The following is a 24,846-nucleotide window of genomic DNA, read 5'->3' as shown; positions in this document are numbered from 1 at the left end:
TAATTACAAAATTTAAAATTTTGAAAATCGGTATCTATGTCATAAATCAGTCAGAAGTAGGGAGCTCTCTCCATTATATTTTGAAGGGATTTCAAAATATTGTCCTTCTTGGCTTGCGAAATTTTCTTCTTTGGAGGTGGAAGAGCATTCGTTTTTAAAATCGTGATCAGTTTGCTTTTTCCATATGCACAACCTTGGTCCAACCCAATTTTGACAACAAATAAAGTCATTCTTTATATTATTTTTATCGTGTGTATCATCGTGCAAAAGAATTCCTTCACAAATTTATCAATAGTTCGCTACGCATTCAACAGATACCGCCAATAATCTTAGAAAATTTTGGCCAGCAATTATAAGAACATTTCTAAGCGATTCCACCGTAAGCGTAAATATACGGCCATTGTGTTTAAAAATAATGATATACCTCTCAGCTCCTTAGTAATATCGTATAAATTTGAGATATGCAATATTTTCTTAGTAGGTTTTAGGTGGTTTCTGGTTGAGATAGCGCCATGTAACTTCACTTAACATGTAGGGAATTTGTTAAGCTATCAGATGCAACAAAAATCAGAAATTGACATTTTTTTGAAATACCGCTTTTTGGCTTATGAGGGCAGCGTAGGTATATGTAAAAAAACCCTATCAAGATATGTTGCGTAATTTTAAAGATCAAAGCATACAGACAAAGACAAAAAAAGACAAAACGCAGGGGATAGCGAAGTTTTATACTATGTACTTTTATTGTTAATGATTTCTTATGTTAATATTTTGTAATTATAATTCATAAAATTATTAATCTAGTAGGTACACATTTTAAGAAATAAAATAATTATAAATGCGTTATTTTTTGCTACACACAACTTAAACGTTTCAATCTAACATAGACATGATACATATAAAGAAATAAAAATAAATAATTAATTGAATTAACAGCTATTACTTAAATGGAGAATGCTATTTCTGTAATCATATATTTGGGAAGAATGGTGAAACAAAAAGCTAATATCATAATATGTATGAAGCAGTAAAAGACAGATTAAATAAATAAATGTTTTAATATATTTGTACACGGTGTTAGTTTCTACATTTTTGCCAAAACAAGTTGAATAAGTTATTTATATCCGTTATGAAAAAAATCTAAGTCACCATGTTCAAAACTATAAAAAATAATAAGGCAATATATTATATACCTATCTTGAACCACTCTACCTAGTCGATCTATGTATTTATTATGAAAATTTTAAAAAATCCATCCCAACGAAAGAAAGAAATAAGAAATAAGATACCTTTACCATACAGAATAAGGAAAATCGACTTGACATGTAAACTGCTCACTGCATTCGAATTTATTTTAAACTAGCGGTCCGCCCCGGCTTCGCCCGTGGTACATATTTCGCAATAAAAAGTAGCCTATGTTCTTTCTCAGGGTCTAAAGATAGTCTGTGCCAAATTTCATCAAAATCGGTACAGTAGTTTATGAGCCTATTCGTAACAATCATACAAACAAACAAACAAACAAAGTTTTCCTCTTTATAATATTAGTGTGGATATATTATTGAAAACCATACATTGGATGTGATGATATACTATTTCCTAGCGACTTGTTAATAATATACTCATGTAAAATACTGCGGGTTTGCTCCGTAATATAATAGCTGTTTCCTTGATAATATCTCCTTAGAATAATCTAAGATTGTATGACTATTTCTAGAATTCAGTCACGACTCAGCTATTTTAATGAATTTAGCGGACAGTCATTTTGTGACAGATTTATAAAATTGAGAAATTACTGTTGTTATGTTTGTTTGTTGTGATCGGGTATGGGGTAAGATGTCTTCTATGATTCATTGTTTTATTATGTTCAATATGTCTTTATTCATTTGAAGGAACCTAATCGTTTAACACTGATTTATACTCTAAAATCTACAGTATTTGACATAGGTACATTATGATTTTTTTTACATTATAATAGATTTATTTATCAAGCCCTTTGTACAATAATTTATTTTATTTAAGGGCCTTGGAATGTGTCTTATTATGTAAGTATCTATTATTTCTCTATTTGTACCTATTGTGAACAATTGACTTAATTAATTCTAATGTCCGTTTTTATCAAGATTATGTCTGAATAAGACCCAATAAATTTATATAGGTAAAGTAGTATAATTGCTGCATTATTTTAACTATAGTATTCCTTTCAAACCTACATAATTAAATACGATATATTCTGGAGTAAAACAAACTAAAAAAAAACTATATAGTCCATACAAAATACAAATAATTATTTTAGCTAAATTATTTTCGCTTTCACAGAGAACAAAGGTGGGAGGCAACACCCATAACAACTGTTAAAGGCGACGCAGTCTGCTTACCACCAGCAGTCTGCCTCAATTGCCTCTTGCCCCCTCCTGCCTTCATCGCTCTATGTTTAGAGGGGAAAGACACACTTAAATAGATTTCATTATATTTATTTGATTTATTTATTTTGTTTGTGATTGACTAAAAAGATGATGTCGCGAGTTGCGACACCGTCGCCTATGGCATCTGCGGATCTACGCTTTTATTAGAATACACACGGGAACATACTTTGTCCAGCAATATTAAATACTTATAGGTAATCCTAGAATCGCATAATAATGTAATAGCTAAAAATAATTTTACTAATGTGATAGTTTCATAATATGTATATAGGTACCTAAGGAAAAATATATATATACGGGCCGAATTGAGACCCTCGACCCTCCTACTTTTTTTGTAGTCGGTGAATAGGTAATGTATTGGTTTTTCTCTTAAATGTAGGTAATAATTTCTTTAGTGATAATACTATTATGCTGTTGTCAATAAAGATACTACTCCATATAAAAACATAGTATGAGCATCTTATAAATAATAAATCGTGTAGTGCAAAATTCTCGTTGCGAAATATTGATGTGTTGCATTTGCGTGAGTATCTTTTAATTTAAATTCCAACAAGAAGGAAAAGTGAATATTATTTTTTGTTTGTGTGGCACTCGAAATTTTGCAGTTGTAAAATTTAATATACGTTGATTAAATATTATAGTGATTTTAAACCTTATTAATATAAATACCAAGGTATAATTATGACGAATCTATAGAAAAGACGCACAACATAATTAATCTATATTTTTTTTCAACTTAAAATCTCACAATTTTGATTTCCATACAAAGTTGCACACACGGCTTATCCGTGTGTCCCAATCGGTTCATTTCGCAAAGCTGTCACGGTATTGCCATGTGGGGCGGCGCGCTTCCGCCGATTGTTCGCTGAAAGTAAAATCATTCGTAATGCGCCTTTGTGCGTTTTGTTGTACGCAACGTGTGTCCGTGTGTAGGGGATTGCTTTTACTGTCAGTACAAGTTGTATATATCTGCGATATTGTGGAATTTGAAACTTTTATGGAGATTATGGTATGGGGATTTTTTGAATTGAAACTTTTTACTTTTTAGGTGCATTGAGTAGAGCATAAATTTCAATGTCTCGTCATGGCAATACCGTCGTCCGTCACGTCATGGAGTAAGGCGACGATTTTTGAATCTTTGAATCTTGCCAAAGAAGTTTCATTTCTGACAAGTGTGCTCGGACCACACCCTCGTTTTTTTCAATAAGCACTATTGAAAAAATACAAAAATTTCAGAATAGTCTTCACAAAGTATAAAGTATCAGCACTGGGCACCGTTATCTTTGGTGTGTATGTACTTAATATAAATATAAATAGTATGATGAAGTCAATATAATTATAGCATAACATTTATATAGATTTCCCATACTGCAAGGAGGATAAGGACATCCCATAGTAGGCACTATATTACGAACAGATAGGAATCTACCTCGTGATGATATAGATAATCTGATATAAGTTTTGACATAAGCATCAACTTCTACGTCAATACGACATTAAATAATACAGGTGCTTGTGCTTGCGAAACGGAATTCCTACAGATATGGCGATAAAGTTCAAACACAAATTGCTTTGGAGCAAAAACTAAAGTATAGTAAAGGAAACATTACAATGGTGCTTTTTTCGAGACATCTTTAATATTATGTAGAAGTTTAAAAAGCTAGTTGATATAAGCGATATTATTATTGAGGTTCTTAGAAGTGAACTTAACCAGGATGAGAATGAGGAATGACAGAAAGAAAATGACGTCTCATCATAATCATGATTCATGACGTCACAGATTTTGAGCGTCAAAACTTTAATGATGTCATTATGGTATAGAATCAGAATGGTAGAAGTGACCAGATTTTGAGTATAGATGATTTTAATGGTATAGAATCAGAATGGTAGAAGTGACCTGTGGCAGTGTGGCAGTAGTCTAAGGGCAGTAGCAAAATGACTTCATTTCTACTATGATGTAAGCGTCGTCATTCACACACATATCACACAACCATTGCATGATGTAGGTACGAACTTATTAATATTTTTATTTTCAGTTTAAATGTTTAGCCATGTTATTCTTTTGTATGTTTAAAGAGTGAATGCTTTTTTATAATTTGTGTTTATCAATGCTCTTAATAAGCTGCTTAATTTAGCTTAAGTAACTATGCGAAATGAATAATTACACAAATTTAAATACTAAAATGAAATAGGTATTCCAATGTGATCGCGCCCTTATTCCATCGAGTAAGGCCCCGTTCACAATTCTCTCACATAATAATTAGCATGCGCGCGTCAAGTAATAAATATATTCATTACGATTTGTCTGTCCGTTAATGAATTTGTCGGAAACGTGTAATAACTCTTAGATTATGCTCGTATCTGTGATACTGTCGTGTTGGTAATTAGCACATAGTATTTATGTTTTGTATGAGTTTTTAATGACAGCAAGTTGCCTTGTAAATATATTGTGTTATTGTGCGTGGCAAATGACACCAAATGCAAATATTTAAAAGTATAATAAGCATGGATTTGAGTAAAATATTTTACTGTAAACCATTTTATTCTAACGAAGCTTCCAATAGGAATACTTTTTCTCAATTATGCAAGATTTTTCATAGATGCATCATGCAACGCTAGAAGCGTCTAATTCAACAGCAGTTAAATTTTCTAATACCAGTACCTAATGTTGTAAACGCTCGAAAAATAAAATGGGATATCTAAAATCATTTATCAATTTAATAAAGGTAAACACACAATCAAACTGACCGATAAAAAACTCGACCACTAATATTGTATTATGTAGGTAGTATACTTACGAATAGGGTTTGCTTTCATTGAAATCCATTGGCTGTCATTTTTCAGTGTCCTATACGTAAAATCGATATAAAATTATTATTATAACATTACCAAACAAACTCCATTATTAATTAATCGAGTAATACCTTTTTCGTTACACAAACGATAATTTTATGCCCATTTACTTACAAATGGCTAATGAACTTTTCGTCAATAGATAAATTGACGTTAACTGACTTAAATCTAGACCAAAGCTGTAAATAACCCAACTAAATAGGTCTTAATATAAACAAAATATTGAAATTATATATTATCGGCTGTTAACTGTCAATTATTAAAGCCTGTTTCGTTCGTAAGCTTCTGGTTTTAATTAAATGAGAATGGATTAATATTGGACAAGTGTAAATAGCCAGCTTATGACAGAGTTTGTCGGCCATATTTGTTTTATAATCTATGTGTTATATGTCGAGTAGGTAATTACAATTAGTATTAGTAATACTGGCCGCCCGCAATGCTGTGGAGTGTTAGTAATTGACTTTAAAAATTGTAATTATAAATTCGTGGTTCTTAGATAGGTACGTGATTCATCACGTCTGTTAAGCTAGAAAGGTCAAGTCAGCAGAATCACTTGTATTATATTTCAAAATTTAGTGCTAATTTAGTGCTGATAACATATATTTGGTGCTGTGATAGGAGGACTAAAAATGAGAACACTGCTAACTTTTCATTAAGCTAGCAGTGTACCATTTGTGACCACGCTATGATACAGTTGGAGCGAGGGGCACATCTGCTAATAATTTAGTGCTCAATTAGTGCTGCCTGTACAAGCAAACAGATTTAAAAAAAAAAAATTTTTTTCAGTTTTTAAGTATACATAACTGCGGACACAACGATATGAGCAATCATAGAGCTGAAAGATCACTTTAGAATCGGTAGTGGTGAAATTGATTAGAGTTACTAATTAGTGCTCAATTAATGCTACCGGTAAATACCGCCGCTAGGTACCGACTTTTGAAAATCTTCGATTTTCTTAGCGGGCAGATGAAAAATGATTTTTTTGTTTTTTGTAATTTTTCTGGGTTTACCGGTAGCAATAATTGAGCACTAATTAGTAACTCTAATGAATTTCACCACTACCGATTCTAAAGTGATCTTTCAGCTCTATGATTGCTCGTATCGTTATGTCCGCAGTTATGTATACTTAAAAACGGATTTTTTTTTTGTAAAATCTGTTTGCGTGCAGCACTAATTGAGCACTAAATTATTAGCAGATGTGCCCCTCGCTCCAACTGTATCATAGCGCGGTCACGAATGGTACACTGCTAGCTTAAGAGGGCTTATTCAATTTAACGCAAGTCAAAATCTCCGCGATCTATTACGATAGATCGCGGCTTGCGCTATCCTTTTACTATGAACAGCATAGGTCCACAGGAGAGCGCCGAGCAACATGTCCTCTCTCTGGGAAGGCTCGCTGCCGACTGATTTTAATCGGGTCGCGCGCAGTGTTTTATAGTACTTTAAAAAAAATTGTAGAAAAATAATAGAGGTACCTTAGTTGATTTTTTAAATTTTATCTTATAAGTAATACGTTCTTTTATTGCAATATGTATAAATTATATTCAACTAAGTCAAATATCTTGGTGAAAATAATCATTTTGTCGACTATAATTTCTAAAAAAATTCACATTGTTCGGATTTTAATTTCGTAAGTTAGGAGTCCAAATTAAAAAAATCTTTTAACTAACTATTTTAATAAGGATTTTTGCAGTTAGTTAAAAAAAATGTGTGTTAGATCTGTCAGCAATTTCAGATATTTTTAGCTTCGAAATTGACACTAAAAGTGAAATCAAGTAATCATCGGCTCAGTTATCTTGATGGTATTCACAAATACTGTATTAATTGAAAAAAACTCTTAACTAACTATATAGACAATAAAATTTCCTAAAATTATTAGTAATTCATATGTTTGTAAGATAAGTGGTTGATGGACAATCTGGTTTGAAAAATCACATATTTGAGCCAAACAGCGCACGGACCGCGTACACGGCCTTAATGAAAAGTTAGCAGTATTCTCATTTTTAAAAACTGATAATTTTTTTTTTGAAATATCTGTTTGCTTGTACAGGCAGCACCAATTGAGCACTAAATTATTAGCAGATGTGCCCCTCGCTCCAACTGTATCATAGCGCGGTCACAAATGGTACACTGCTATAGCTTAATGAAAAGTTAGCAGTGTTCTCATTTTTAGTCCTCCTATCACAGCACCAAATATCTGTTATCAGCACTAAATTAGCACTAAATGAGCACTAAATTTTGAGATATAATACGAGTGATTCTGCTGACTTGACCTTATTTTTGAAAGTCTTCGATTTTCTTAGCGAGCAGTTCAAAAATGATTTTTTTTGTCATTTTTCTGGGTTTACCGGTAGCATTAATTGAGCACTAATTAGTAACTCTAATCAATTTCACCACTACCGATTCTAAAGTGATCTTTCAGCTCTATGATTGCTCGTATCGTTATGTCCGCAGTTATGTATACTTAAAAACGGAATTTTTTTTTGTAAAATCTGTTTGCTTGTACATGTACAGGCAGCACTAATTGCGCACTAAATTATTAGCAGATGTGCCCCTCGCTCCAACTGTATCATAGCGCGGTCACGAATGGTACACTGCTAGCTTAATGAAAAGTTAGCAGTGTTCTCATTTTTAGTCCTCCTATCACAGCACCAAATATCTGTTATCAGCACTAAATTAGCACTAAATGAGCACTAAATTTTGAAATATAATACGAGTGATTCTGCTGACTTGACCTTTCTAGCTTAACAGACGTTGATTCATCCATACTAATATTATAAAATATGCGAAAGTAACTCTGTCTGTCTGTCTGTTACTCAATCACGCCTTAACTACTAAACCAATTTGCATGAAATTTGGTATAGAGATATTTTGATACCCGAGAAAGGACATAAGATAGGTTTTATCCCGGAAATCCCATGGGAACAGGAACTACGGGTTTTTCTTTGACTGCGCGGGCGATGCCGCGGGTGGAAAGCTAGTAATAAATAATATCTAATAATTAAACAAATAAATGACATATTATTCTTATAACTAGTCTATTATTTAAGACTATAATTATAGAATATAATTTTTATAAAAAATACGTATGCACAAAATATAAGAAAAGAAACAGACACACCTATCAAGTCATTAACAAATCGCAAATTTCCAAATACGTTTGCAATTCTAAAAACAATCGATTTCTCAATAATATATTCATTCGATGTATATGGGCATCGTAAATGTGCGAGACTATAATTTGTTTTATTTTATCGAAGCAAATCACTATATAAATGATGTTTAATTGTCCATCAGTTTATTAATGTCTCAATCGCTTGCGAAATGTTATTTCATAAAACTGCAGATTGTGTTAGGTGACCTAACATTGAAATTATTTAATCGGATGTTTATTTGTTTATAATTTACTTGCTTTCCGCCTGCAGCTTCGCCCGCGTTTTCAAAGAAAAACCCGCATATTTCCCGTTCCCGTAGGATTTACGGAATAAAACCTATCCTATGTGTTAATCCAAGTTACTCTCTATATGTGTGCTAAATTTCTTTGTAATTGGTTCAGTAGTATTTGTGTGAAAGAGTAACAAACACACACACATCCTCACAAATTTTCGCATTTATAATATTAGTAGGAGGATAAGTAGGACTAGTAGGAAGGGCTAGTTATGAGGCTTGAAATTAAGAGATATTAATAAATATTATCATCTTATCCTTTTATGTCAAGTTATTCAATACGTATTTCCTATTATTAAATAGTTATCTTGACCAACAGTTCTACTTTATTTTGCTAATTGTGAGTTTGTGACAATTATCTGCAAATGAAAGTACTATCAAAAGCTGTCTTCCTTAGGAAATAAGATGATACAAACTTCATATTATGAGTACGAACGTATGTACGATAAAAATAATTTTTGATAATTTTGTAATTGATGTGGTAATTGATAAGCCACTATTAGATATATTTAAGCCTTGATGAACTCTTATATTATTAAAATAGGAAAAAATAGTAAAACAATGTAAAATAAAATGCCATATAAAATTACACGCTTTTTCGATCTCAATATCTAAAAATAAATCTGTCAGTTTTAATCCTAATGACAGATTAATATTAATGAACGAATTAATAAAATGAAATTACAATAATGGACAAATCGCGTGTTATAATTTATTTTATTTGATTGTTTTTACGACTATTATAAAACTATTTTAACGAGCTTGTTATCTTAAGTTTTATGCAGCTATTTAAATCATAAAGTAACTTTATATTAAAGCTCATTAGCTATGTGACTAGCCCGTCTATAAAATGGTGAATTAATTACATTATTTATATGTAAATACGTTTCAAAATTCAGTGCGTTTATTTTATAAAGATCAAGCAAAGCAATAATCAGATGTAAATAAGATTACAAAATTGTAATAAATTGGATAATAACGTATTTTTCAATTTTTAATGGCAGAAAACATGATGATAATGTAATTTCTATCTCAAAAACGGTGTGAAGTATAATATGAAAATGCTACTGTCCTTTTTACGTGCCGAAGGATTGTAATAATATCCTAAATTATAGCAGGCACTCTGAATACGTGTTAATCATTTTCTGAGAGATTTGCACCGAGTTACTTAATGATCTAAGGCACCGAGAGAGTTTTGAATGGATTTTTTAGATTTATTTTTTTATAAAAACAAACAAAATTAAATCAATCTTTCATTCACCTTTATCCTGGTACTAGCTGCTCCGCGCGGTTTCACCCCCGTGGCTCCCGTCCCGTTGGTCGTAGCGTGATTATATATACCTAGCCTATAACCTTCCTCGATAAATGAGCTATCTAACACCGAAAGAATTTTTCAATTCGGACCAGTAGTTCCCGAGATTAGCGCGTTCAAACAAACAAACAAACAAACTCTTCAGCTTTATAATATTAGTATAGATTACGAACAAAGAAATCCCACCCAAATTCGTACGAATACCATTTAACGTGTTTTGCTCTGCAATGCGAAGAAAATGCGAATTTTAATGGTTCATTATTTGAGTAAATGTAATTAATACGTGCATTCTTAATTGACAGGTGGTGAACTTACATAAATGGTAGATCGAGTATTTCGTAAGGGTCGTCGCTCACACGACGAGTAAAACGCTCAAGGTCGGGTGTCAATTATCTTGTCTCAATTGTGCAAGTTTTTATTTATTCCCAGTAAAGCAGAATCTATTTTAGTGAATATTATATGCGCCGAGTTATTTCACTTGCGATTTTTTTAACTATCAACAATAATATTTGAACCAATTCCATCCTATTAAGTGGAGTGAACTACTGAACTCCCCTTTTCCTTAATTATAATTTTACTTTTTTCTTTCGATAGGACTCGTAGTTTTCCACCCTCCATTCTTTAAACACTCCTACGCCTTCTTAACCGATGTATTGTATAGTTAATTTCCTTTTTATGTAAATTAGTTCAACGCACTATGAAATAAAGTTTATGTCTATTAACAACGACATTTCAATAGTAACTCAATAAGCACTCAAGCTGTTAATGAAAAAACGATGAAACATTTAAGTGAAAAAGCAAGTGTTTCTATCAACCAATGAACGCTCACAATTACCTTCATTACATATACAATTAAATCGTTTCTTAATTCTTATCTCGAGATCAAAAGAACACCGATCCGAGTAAAGTACAACGAATAAAATCAACCGGTGATTGTTGCAGGAATTCCCTTTTTTGTCTAATTTACAAGCTCAACGATCTGATCCATAGATAATGTACGCGTTGAGCGTTTAAAAGATTTATATGTTTAAAAACGTTTAACCAATCGAAACGTATGGTTAATTCATGACGTTAAACTCTTTTTATGCCTTTATAGTTACTGAAGCAATTTATATTTGCTAGCTGACCCGGAAACGTTTTTCCTGCTAGTGCACGACCTACTCCTACTCTGAAAATTCAAATTTAGAAATCATTATTAACTACTCTCTAACATTATATATTTTATTTTAATATCTGATCATATTATATATCTTTGATTTGAAATGAAATGACGATATTATTGTGCATAATTAATGAATACAAAATTATAACACAAACAGAAGGTATCTTGAAATGTATAGACATAATATAGAGGGCAGACTTATCTCTATGAACAATCCCAGATAACCTGAAAGAGGATTAAAGTTTAAGGGGTTGTGTGTACATATTAAATTATAACATGATTTATACGGTCGAATACATAATAAATAAATAATTATTTATTTGCATAATATGTACACCTACAAAAATTACATTAAGTATCCTTATTATTAATCGAAATAGGCAAATGAATATCAGCTCCAATAGGTTAGCCGTAGCACCCTTTTACCAATCTCATTAAATGATTAATGCTTTTTCCTTTAACTTCCTTATATTTACGTATGGGACAATGGTTTGAAGTTCTATGGCGCCAGGCGGTTCTATTTATATTGGAAAAACATTATTTACCTATATTTAATGCTTTAGTAGAATATATAGCTACCATGTTTTAAGCGGAAGGTATTATTATGTGTTGTTTATTTTTACTATAAGTTTTGCTTAGTTGAAAATTGTCAATAGCTTATTATGCATTAAACTACAATGTTAATCGTATAATAATTGTGTAATGAACATATAATTAAAGCCCCTTTTCTTACGCGAAAATTAGGATACCTACACGAGAAAGAGTGAAAACTTATTACTTATGCATCGTGTTTAATGCGTAACTTAGAATCTTATTCATTGTTATCTATGACTAGCAGTCGGCCCCGGCTTCGCCCGTGGTACATATTTCGCAATTAAAGGTAGCCTATGTTCTTTCTCAGGGTCTAAAATCGGTCCAGTAGTTTATGCGTGAAATCCATACATACATACAAACCTTTCCTCTTTATAATATTAGTATAGATATATTTTTAAAGGTTTAAAATTCAATTAAATCATATTGCTCTCTACATCTACAGCTTTCCTAAGTAAATCTAAAACATCTCAATTAAATAAAATACTACACATAAAAAAAAAACTTTTTATTTCCAACTTCGTACATTAAAAACGTAATAGTACTTTGTATTGTGAAATACAAAATGCCGCACTGCGCTTTACTATCGTCTGTGACAATGTGTGTGTCACGGAAAGCTATTGATTTTAATATTTATATTATAATACCTAGAATATCGAAAATGACCTTTATTAATCGTGTTTCTTTCCGGAACATTCTACATATAAAGCAGAAAGTACATAGTTATATTTATTACGCGTTATTCTTTCCGGAATATTCTAGATAATATTATATCCATAGTCATATATGGTTAGGCTTCTAACTTGATTTGTCTGTAAAATTACGTACATATAATGATATAGAAGAAAGAGCTAAAAGTTTGCGGCTCGAATTCTACGTCCTTATTAGATACTAACTGCAAGTAACAGCTACGCCCAGGAAGAGATTTTCTTGCAAGTTTACAAAGCAGTCAGAAAACATTTGAAAAACCACCAAACTTCGTCATGATAAAGGAGAATCCCTATGTAACAACTAACAAGTCTATATATATACTCTATACAATGTACCATATTGTACATTAAAAATAGTTGGAGCCTAACAAAGGATACCAAATCGGAACTGAAAATAGACCTGAAAATCGATCTCGATTGTCCAAGAACGTACCACCGGTCTATCTGAACGAATCCTATCAATCATTCTACCATACATAATTAATACCTTCGTTTCAAATCACCACCCCATACTAATTTGTCTACCTCACCATGAATAGCCTCCCTTATCGTTCAATCGTAATGGGGTACCTCGAAATAATCAATAGTTTGCCCCACCCGGTGGTGCGCATGCGTGGTGCTGTGGAAAAAATGGTGGTGGTAACCCACGGGTGCTTGTAGAAACCCACGAGCGGAACCCACGCACCATTCTCGTTCACAGCGCCACCAGGACAACATGGCATCGCATGTAAGTATGAATACTTTAGTGAAGTGTGTGCTAGTTCATCATCAATGTACCTATAGACTGTAGAACCTTCTAGAAACGTGTGTAACATTCAAATACCCTCATTTTGTATTACTTTTACAGCCAAGTTTCGTACATACGTAACGACTATCGATTAGTCACTTGATTTTTCTATTGTCCTAAAATAGTCCTTCATGTTACCTATTTAACTTAGTACACTCCTTATATGTATTGGGTTTAATTGTACTAAATACATTACATATTTGATTGTTGAGCCTTAACTAATATATTTAAATGAATTCATGACGTATATATTTGTCCGCAAGAAATATTTGTTATAGGATCTTGAATCTAATTAAGTGTCTAATTAAAATAACTTTTACAAACAAATCATTAATTATCGTGCGGTTGCGCATTGTTCTTTGTAAACCTTTTAATTTGAGTTGCACATTATAATTGTCACTAACCATGTTTTAATTAAAATATATACGTAGTCATATATATATAATATATCCATGATATAATAATCTTGTAAATAAAATAACTATTTTACTCAATTTAGGGCTGATTTTTCAATCCTTGGATAAAACTTATTCACCAAAAAACGTATTATTCCATTTCAAAAATGTATTCTAATTGTCCTTAGGTATATGACAGTTTACAGGTGACATTTTAAAATGTTCGTGTAATGCTTTAGTGGACGGATAAATTTAAACCAAGGATTGAAAAATGGGCCCTTTAATAATATTCTCAAACCTTACATTATCCAGCTATTGGGTATTTAATAAATAATAATCATTTCTTTCATATAATACTAATAACAAAACCCATTACTAACATCTCTTTATTTTGCAGAACGATCAAAACGGCGAAATGGTAAGATATTTGGAGGTTAGAGTGAGCTTTTTATATCAAACGCTAATATATAAAATACACAGATGTACGGACAAACATATTATGTACATAATACTGAATAAACACGCTTTGTAAACCAACACGCTATTTGTATAATGCCTCACCTATCCATACCACTGTTTGATGCTTTTTACCTCACGTTTTTAGTTTATAAGCTACTAGCTGTGCCCCGCGGTGTTAGCCGCAGTGCTCCGCTCCTCTTCGTCTTAGCGTGATGATATATAGTCTATAGCCTTCCTCGTTAAATGGGCTATCTAACACCGAAAGAATTTTTCAAATCGGACCAGTAGTTCCCGAGATCAGCACGTTCAAACAACAAAACAAACTCTTCAGCTTTATAATATTAGTACAGATCAGAATACTATCCATAAGTATGTCCTGACTTCGGAGTTTAGACTCTGCGATTCGTAAAAAATGGACAAATGTATTCTTACATTCTATATTGTTAAAAAATTCTACATTGTTCTACATAACCAGGAAAAAAGGAACAAGAAACTTACAATTGAAACGTTCAAAATGTTTGAGAATTTTTTAGATTTAGAGAATAAATGTTACGGGACAAAAGTAGTAACCTACGTGACCTGTTTGATCATTACCTAGTCTTACATAGTGACATTCTCTAGGACAGTACCCTAAAGTTTTTATCAAAGCCAAGAAGTCAAGTAGTTGACTCATATACCCAAGTAAAGAGCCACTAAAGCAAATACTTCGTCATACCAAAACTATGCTATTTTCCCTACTTGGTATTTCCCTTTTAAACTAAACATATAAAAAGAAAATAACCTTTAACAGCAAAGTTGACACGTCATGCTAAACATTAGTAGAGGGTGGTTTTTACCCTTTGCAATTTCATTAATGTTGGCAAACGAGGGGTGTTCTGGTTTTCCCCTAACGCCAACCTAAGTTTATACTGTCAATTTAATTATCTACGCACCTTTTTTATAGCATTGCAATTATTTTAAAGTTCTTTTATGTTTATCACCAACGGAGGACATATAAATATTATAAACTATTTCATATAGTTGAGTCAAAACAGTAGTTTCCATGTTTTGTTTGTTAATTGTTAGAATATTAAACTAAGAAAGAGAGAAAATTTAACTAACTTTTCCAAAAATAACACTATTAAACTGTGACTTTTGGAAATTACTGTGACCTTTTCGAGTAGTTCGATTTTAAATAATACTTTATTACGTTTTTATAAAAGAACTCGATTCAAGTATAAGTTCCTTTTTATTACTATTACTTTACGTGTAAAACGTATACAAATAAAATAGTTTCACTATTATACAAATCCAGGCAATTTCATTAATATAGATTCAGTAGTTTACCTGCATTTGAGGATAAAACTAAATATCGGATTATATTTCTAGACAGTATGTCTACAAATACACGTAATGAACCATTCAAACTTCTCCGTTAATACGGATTAAACGTACTAATATAAAACAGCAATATTAAATTAATAACTTGCGTCTAAGCCAGTCGTAAAATGGTAGTAAAGGGGATTATACATAGAACTTCAAAGTTTATTTAATACTAGCTTGCCGATGTGAGTTGAATTTGAATAAAATACAAATAAATTTTAAAATTTTACCGTGAAATAATATTCGATAATAAATACAAAATTGGGTCTTAAAAACCCTTAATAAAATTTTGTGTGCATAGAGAAGATATTACTTACTAATAATTATAAATAACTAGCTTTTCACCCGCAGCATCGCCCGCGCAGTCAAAGAAAAACCCGCATAGTTCCCGTTCCCGTGGGATTTCCGGGATAAAACCTATCCTATGTCCTTTCTCGGGTATCAAAATATCTCTATACTAAATTTCATGCAAATTGGTTCAGTAGTTAAGGCGTGATTGAGTAACAGACAGACAGACAGAGTTACTTTCGCATTTATAATATTAGTAGATATGGATTTTTAGCGCAGTTGCAAAAAAATATCGAGCTATTTATTATACAGCACCTTTATAATATAGTAAAATACTACACCACAGACTTTACAATTTATTTTTACGACATTATTTTATCTTTATTCAACTAAAATCAATAAAAATTGCTAGATATTCGTTTTTTATATTTCCTAACAGTCACAGCACAAAGCTATTCAAATAATGTACATTCATCTTAATTTAGCATTGCGTTGGCGGTCGCGTGCCGTCTCATTTCATATTTACGACTAATTTCAATAGGTTTTAGTAAACCCACTGCCTCATTAGGTCATGTCACGTGTGTGTATAAAAATATTAATTTGTAACGCCATAAAAAGGTTTTGACAAATGGCTTTTTGTCAGTCTCTGTGAATGGATAATGGCATGTAACACTCTGGTGGCATTTTATTGTTTTTACGTTTTTATCACATACTTTTTAGTATGGGTATTGTTTGTGAAGATAACTCGTTGTGTGTTTATTGAATCGTTTTGATTTGATAACTGTATAATTGTCTAACGTATACATTGTTTTGGTAGGCGGTTAACCTAATTATTTATTGTTTAGTTCTTACTAGCTTACCGCCCGCGGCTTCGCCCGCTTTGTCTAAAACCTAATAAATTATATACTAAAACCTTCCTCTTAAATCACTCTGTCTCTTAAAAAACCGCATCAAAATCCGTTGCGTAATTTTAAAGATTTAAGCATACAAAGGGACATAGGGACATAGAGGCAGAGAAAGCGACTTTGTTTTATACTATGTAGTGATAGAGAAATTAACAAACGACTGAATTAATTGACAATTTCATTTCATTTGTTAGCAGGATCTAATGTTTAATAGTTTCTAGTTTATAAATGTATAGAATATCTATTGAAGACAAACATATCTCATACATATATAAGAAAACAACGAATATGTATGTCATCGAGTCACAACTTTTTTATCAATTGAATATATACATCAAAATAATGAAAAGCAATTTCTCTCAAATTTAATTTATAGGTAAGGGCAGATTTTTCAATCCTTGGTAATTTATCCGTCCAATAAAGTATTACACGAACATTTTAAAATGTCACCTGTAATCTGTCAAATACGGACAATTAGAATACATTTTTGAAATAGTAGATTAATACGTTATTCGATGAGTAAGTTTTAACCAACGATTGAAAAATCAGCGCTAAATCAAGTCTAAATTTATTAAACGTTTCTATATCTAAGTAATTTGAATCAATATAAGTTTCGTGTCAAGACCAAACTTCTAAAAAAGGACTACGATTAAATAAATGATAATTCTGTATATTACAGAGTATAAATACACATTTCTCAATCCACATTATAATGAATCGTTTAAGTATTTGACCGATATACCCTTATATGGTAGAAGCTGGTAGCATTTACTGTATATCGTATGTTGGTGCTAAAAAATGGATACTAGTTTATATTACATTTGTGGATGAATTGCACGAAAAGGTTAGTGATGAAGAAAATAAGTATATTAAACAATTTAAGTGAGTTTTTATAATACATACGGTACATACTATAAAGCAAAAAATAAAATTTGCAAAAATATTTTTTTTGCGTGCGTTCTAAACGAGCTAAACGAGCGCTAAATACAAAGAAGATCAAATTATAATAAAAATAAATTGAAACACTTTATAAATAATAGTCCTAGAAAATACTCTAGTCACGAACATGCTAACATAAAAAAATGTTAGGTATGTCCTTATTTTATGCTAGAACGCACGGAAGTTGCGAATAAATATAATAATATAATAACACTATAATAAATTGACGTTAACCTCTACCGTATAACCAAATATAGTTAATTGTAACTATACTGAAACAATTAGCTATAAAAGATCTTGGCACCAATTAATTTATTCGTGTCACGGACGAAAAAATGATTTATTTAAAGCAATTTTACCGTCTATTACAATTAAAACATAATCTGTATTCCATTCATTATTATTATTAAAGCAATTTTGCGTCGGCCATTTTATTTTGACCCTCCGTTTTAAGTCTTGACTCTTGGTATTTGCAACGAATGATTAGAATGACGTATATTTATTTGTGTGTGTTTTTTAACGAAATAATGTCGGACTTTCAAAGCTAAATTCTAATTAAATAATTAAATTTTTTCGAAAGCCTTCTATTTTTTTTTATTTCATTGACGAATATTTGAAAGCACCGTAATCAGTATATTAAAATAGATATTTAAGTAAGTACCTACCTAAGTGTATTCTATGAATACTAGTTACTCATGTTACATGGGAAGTGCGAGTGGCAACTTTTCAATTTGACCAGAACATAATTTTGCATTCACATAAATAAAATATATGGTCGCACGATCGATCACGCTTGTCAGCACGTAATAGGTTAAATTTCCATAAAATGTCACGCGTAACAGTATTGCACCTTACCAAAAGTTTGTCAGAATATTAATATAATATTTATCGATATAATTATGAACAATAGCGTTGTTCAAGGGTTAATCTTTGCTTGTTTGAACCTAAGTTTTTTGTATTCCGTAGAAATAAATTTGTTTTCCATTCTTAATGTTTATCTACTTTTGGCATTCATTAACTTTAAAAGGGCATCAATTAGTCAAAAAAGGACTCTTCCTGTAAAAGTTTCCCAGACTTGCATATATTTAATTTACGTAGCTGTAGCTACCTACAAAACAGATTTTTATAACATTTGTTTCATATCTAGTTCCTACCATCACTTAAGGCGTTAATAGGGGCTAGCGACCTTGGCGACGATTTACTAGGCGGAATCGGGGGACCGGCGCGAATCTATCGTAGTAAAAGTACGTATAAAAATTATTTAAAAAGATATTTGGATATTGAATCAAAATTTAAAACAACCATGCCCTGTGTTTCAATTTCATAAACACACTGTAAAAACACTACAATAATTGGCATTATATTGACTTAGCGTTTTGGTTTAAAGTACAAAAATCGACCTCAGTTCATGATTTTTTTCCAAAAAACCTGATTGTAAAATAAACAAATTAAAACAACCATGCCCTTTATCATATTCGAAACTATAATATACATTTTTTTTAGATATGTACATAAAGAATCTAAGAAGGAAAACGGTTATAACTAGAGTTAATTTTCGGTATCAAAAGGGGATTCTACCCGATTCAGGCCTTAATTTCCCTTAAACCAGCTTAACTTGAAACTTCAATATAAAAAAAGCGTCAAGTATTCCTCAAAACCGCAGGTGTCAAGGTATACTGGTCACGATTAGATCTAGAACAAGATAAGCGTTACAAAACGTTCAACAATGTAAAGTAATTGACAAACAAGGTGGACATTGATTTATTCATATTACATAGACTATGTACTGGTTTTTATATATTCTTATAAAATATACTTACATGATTATGATTGAAAATGAGGTCTTTTATTATATTTTTCGTAAACTTTATGGAAAACAAAATAAAATAGTAAACTCTCCAATTATCGTGTTAATATGTAGAATTTTTTTCTGTATGTTTATTTAGTTAATGGTCAATTACGCAAATATAAAACGAATTTGAATTTGGCAATTTGGCACATTGATTACTGATGATAATTTGCCATGCGAAAATAATTCATCAAATTTAGAAGAGCCTTTGAGAAGTTATGTGCTGTAATGTGCATACTTATCGTCAATTCATTTTATTTACTTGTTCAAATACAGTTTAAACAGAATACCTACATAAATTTGATAAACTAACCGTTATTGTTGTAATAATCTATATGCATTCCAAACTCATGCAATCTTAAAACAATCAATTCATTTTAATATCCGCCAATAAATAAACAGCATTCCACTGAAATCTTAAGCTAATTCATCTATTTTGCGCTTGATATTATCATAATTAACTTCTAAGTATTTATGATTACTAAATTGACTTTATTTGTATCATAATTAGAGGCTTTGAGCGTGAAGGAATTAAATTTTAATACCGATTAAAATCAAATTGTTGTTTAAATTAAACGCGAAAATATTTATGTCAATTACCTCATAATAATAATTAAAGGGTAAAAAATGCAGTCGTGGTAAGAAGATTTCATAACACTCTTCTAAGTTTCCAACGCTTGTAATCTTAATATATATAAATCTCGTGTCACAATGTTTGTCCTCAATGGACTCCTAAACTACTTAACCGATTATAATAAAATTCGCACACCATGTGCAGTTCGATCCAACTTGAGAGATAGGATAGTTTTTATGAAAAAAAAAAACGTAAACATGTAGGTACCACGGGCGAAGCCGGGGCGAACCGCTAGTAGTGTAGAAAAATGAATTATTTTATTAAGGTTTCATTTTCAAATAATTTTAAAAATAAGAAAGAAAGATAGGTTTAAAAAGTATATGCTGCGATATTATATTAAAGCATGTACAAGTAGTGAAATATCACAATGTTAATGTTATTCAAATTAAAGAGAACGATTTACCCATTTCAGTTTCCCTCTTATTTTATAGTAAATATTTATAATAATATTAAAGTTTTTAAGGAATTACATTAATTACACATAGGCTTATAATACACGAATAGTATTGCAAAAAGCCAGCAAACTTTTCGCAATCAAGTTAATTAGTTTAAAACAGTAAAAAATGTTCAAATAGGCCTCCGCTATTTCTGCAGCGCGGCCCATGGCTGTCACTTATAGTAGTGGCAGCAAAACAAGCCTATTAATAAAATTAATTGCGCTATCTATTTTATATTGAGACTCGAGTCGTGATAACCTACTTGGGAAATAAAGTAATAGTGTAAGAGCATTTTGAAATTTCGCACACGATCCGACAGAACATTTATGTTATGATTTATTCATGGTTTGTATTATGCGCATTAGAATTGAATAATAATTTATATTATTCTATTCTTTTTTACCAGTACGACTTATGATTATTTGAATTTTTTGAAATAAATAATGATAAAAATAAAAACTAATAAATAACTGTTACTTACTACTAAAGTAGATACCTACTAGTCTTACCATAACTTAGCGGCATATTTCATAGATAAAAAACCGGTCAAGTGCGAGTCGGATTCGGCCTAAATCATGCAAAATATTGTAACAAACAAACAAAGCAATAATACGTAATCAAATAATGGCAAATGTAAGTAATTATATCAATTATTGGGAAAGAAAAACAAAATGCTCATTTTAATTGTTAAATTTATTTGCTGTCGCTACTCATAACCAATAAGAACTAGTATTCTGAGTATCTCCTAACTAAGTGGTCAGTTGAAGATACTGTAACGGATTTTAGTCATTCAAATTTATAACTTCTAAGTAAAAACCCGTTTAATCGTACTCGTTTAAAATAACTGAAGCATGTATGAAACACTTTTGTATGTCACCGGGTAAAAATCCGGTTCAATATTATTATGTACAGTGTGCATATAAAGCTAGTTAATTTGTAATTTACTTAATAATTTAAAGTGCAAGTTCGTTGCATATAGTTGTTAGATTTTATTCTTATATTGCAAAATATAATGTCGCCAACATGCGCGCATGCGCAGTAGAGAACATGGGACTTGGGAAAATATATACTTCAATAAATATATTTGAGGCAATGTGTGACAATATTCGGTGAATATTAAAAATACTTTCATACAAACCTTCCTCTGATGATCACAAAAATAACTTTGAAATATCCAAACTCATTCAAACATTTTTTTAATGAATTAAACTTCTTTTGAAAGAGCTTTTGAATAGTTTGAAAGCTGAAGCTACATACATTTTACAATGATATAAAAAATAACAGTTTTTCTCTTATTTACAGATCACATTCTTATGGATGGAAAGAAAATGTCCATTTGACAACATCGTGATTAAAAGGTAAGAACGTAATTATAATATAGAGACATTGTGTATTATGAAAATTGAATAAAAAGTTATTTTACTCAAATAAAAAGAGCCTTGGTTTTCTTATGAAGAATCCATTATTTTTATAACAATAGAGAGTATTATTAAACCACAAAGACAATGGAACTTATAGATCAATTAGCAACTAACTTCATTTTAACAAATATGTACTACAAAAATATCCTTTTTTCTAAACCTTATTAACAAAATCTTTGAGTGGATTTAAAAAAAATACAGACTTCACAATTAACAAGGTATAAATTTCATTTCATTCATTCATTCAATTTAGAATAGTAACATCTGTTAATTCCGACCTTTTCCCGAGGTCACCACATACATACAGAAAAACATATGAATTGCATCTGTCTGTAGTCATGCAATAGTTGTTACTACGAAAAAGGGTGCAATCGGTATAATTATCCTAGGAAGGGAAACTGGTGTTTTTGTACGAATAACTCGTTTGAAAGGTTGTGTTTTTGATGAGAATATAATATTTATTTAAATTGATACTTAACATTTATTTATTCAAGTAACCTTTAAATTCACTACTCGACAAATTATTATAAGTTACTAGCGGTCCGCCCCGGCTTCGCCCGTGGTACGTTTACGTTTTTTTTTTCATAAAAACTACCCTATCTCTCAAGTTGGATCGAACTGCACATGGTGTGCGAATTTTATTATAATCGGTTAAGTGGTTTAGGAGTCCATTGAGGACAAACATTGTGACACGAGATTTATCATTATACCTACATATTAAAGAAGATTAAGGATTTCTTCGAAATGCTAATGTTTTATTTTTCCGCGATCGTAAGTACGTAATCTATTTTTTGTTTCAAAACTTTAAATTTTTCGGGTGCGAAAATTTGTAAAAACGATACACAAAAGTAGAAGTGCATTTATTAAAAAAAAGTATTAGCTGGTATTAGCATTATGTACAAGTTAATATCAGCATATTAATGAAATAATAATTGCAGCCGAGGTTGATCCATAATCATGTCAATCAACTACTACTAAAAATACCTAACTGTTTTAAAACAAGTGCAATACATAATATAACTTATAATAATACACACAATTTTAACGAAAACAACAAAACGTCCAATAAAGATTTTGTTTTCTTACGCCAGTATAACGAAAGTCAGGATAAACACGTCATTTAAAGGTTGACAAATCATAACAAAGGGTGGGTCAGGTGGGGTAAGGTGACCTTTAGGAGCCGTGTCGTATGGGCCGTGATAGCTGCACGCGATTTTCGACCTTTAGGTTAATGACAGGATATGGGATAGGGTGAAATGTTAGGATAATGATGTAAGGCTCTTATGGCTATTATGTTGTGAAGGATATAGTCATTACGTGTAATAGGGACTTATTTAATATAAGGTACTCGTATGATAAAATTATCTAACATCGAATATCGTATAGATTTATATGAAAATTAAATTGGGAGTGCATTCATTAATTTTTGCAAAAGTTTCAGATTCAAGAAATTTAAGATGTAAGAAGTATTTAATATATAAAAATAAGATATACAAAAAGGAAAATGTCGTGTCTTACTTGATAAAGTTTTTTAACTATAGGTAGTAGTATAAGATTTCAGGAGCTTAAAAATAAGTTACAAGTACGTTTTGAAACTAACCCTATGCTTCTTTGTTATAACGTTCTTTAAAATAACTACACAACATCAATTTCGATCTTACATTAAATAGAACCCCAGTCTAATAAAATTAAACTACCACAGAAACATTATCGATTTTAGTCCCAATCACCATCTCTTGTAAAGAGGGTACTTTATAGTTTACACCCTCAAGATACATTCTAATTGGATCTCATTAGGTTATTCAGCTCAACCGCGTTTCCACGCAGTTTATCCTATAAAAATACACACAGAATAGAGTCTTCAAAGTAAGTTGTCTTGCATGTACACTATCTAGATTTACAAGAATGAACCGCGAACATGCCACAGGCTTATTAACTTAATTGTCTTGTTGAGTTTATCATTGCATTGTTAAAATGGCATAATTTTGCACGAGAATCCACTTTACGCTGCAGTTTTCTAATTATTTCCCTTCAATCTGTTTGATGGTTCCACAATCTGATTAAAATCGCTTTTAATAGGTTCATATAAGTATGTTAAATATATAATTAAGATAGGTGCTACATATGTAACTATAATTATTAGACTTCATTATGATTTTTATATCTTGAGCTACTTAAATTCATTCCATTTAAGTTTGGCAAAGAATCGCTCTGTCTTTACCTTCCTGTAATTCTAATAAACGCTACAAAATGTAACTATTTATATGCATGTGGTGAGAATATTGTTTTAGTCACGTTTAATTTTAAATTATTCATATTCACTTTAAATACCTGACCGCCTCCTTGGTACAGTGGTTAACGCGTGAGCGTAGAACCGAGGGGTCCTGGATTCGATTCCCGGTGGAGACGAAGAAAAAAAAATGTCTCGGTCTGGCAGGACCCAGAAGGCTGATCACCTACTTGTCCTAAAGAAAATCGATCAGTGAAACAGATGTATAATACACATTCTGCGGTCTGCCCCTTACCTCACTAAAACACACTTCACACTTAAAATACATAACCTTATCGATCAATATAGTAGGTACATTACAATATAGTTTGCTATATATGTATACTCGATAGAATATTTAATGATACTATGTATAGAAACAATATTTGTTCTCCGTAGTCGTATACTCATAAAACTAATGACCACCACGACAAAAATAAACATCAAACAACCTTCAGAAAACATTTTAATAATGTCCATGTAATTTGTTTTCAAAATCTGATAACCAAAGGAAATAACATGGCTGGTTTTTCACGTTACCATGGTAACGACCGTAGCAACAAAACCTTCAAACGTGCTAGAGGAATTTCAACCTTATGCACGAAC

The 24,846-nt window shown here is 31.2% G+C and overlaps 1 protein-coding gene across 5 annotated transcripts in view; it reads left to right on the top strand.

Moving 5' to 3' along the window:
* The window catches only part of LOC123701514 (ras association domain-containing protein 10), a 100,900-nt gene that overhangs the window by 63,413 nt on the left and 12,641 nt on the right, over positions 1-24,846 (top strand). For 4 of the 5 annotated variants that reach the window (XM_045649015.1, XM_045649014.1, XM_045649016.1 and 1 more), the window contains one exon: positions 21,853-21,908. The gene's annotated coding sequence lies outside the window, so the exon portion shown is untranslated. Of the gene's footprint in view, positions 1-14,070; positions 14,096-21,852; positions 21,909-24,846 lie in introns of those variants that run through there. The other variant, XM_045649017.1, reaches the window with a different exon arrangement.

This window comes from Colias croceus, chromosome 21 (assembly GCF_905220415.1).
Source record: "Colias croceus chromosome 21, ilColCroc2.1".
Classification (NCBI taxonomy): Eukaryota; Metazoa; Arthropoda; class Insecta; order Lepidoptera; family Pieridae; genus Colias; species Colias croceus.
This window is presented reverse-complemented; position numbering and strand designations above follow the sequence as displayed.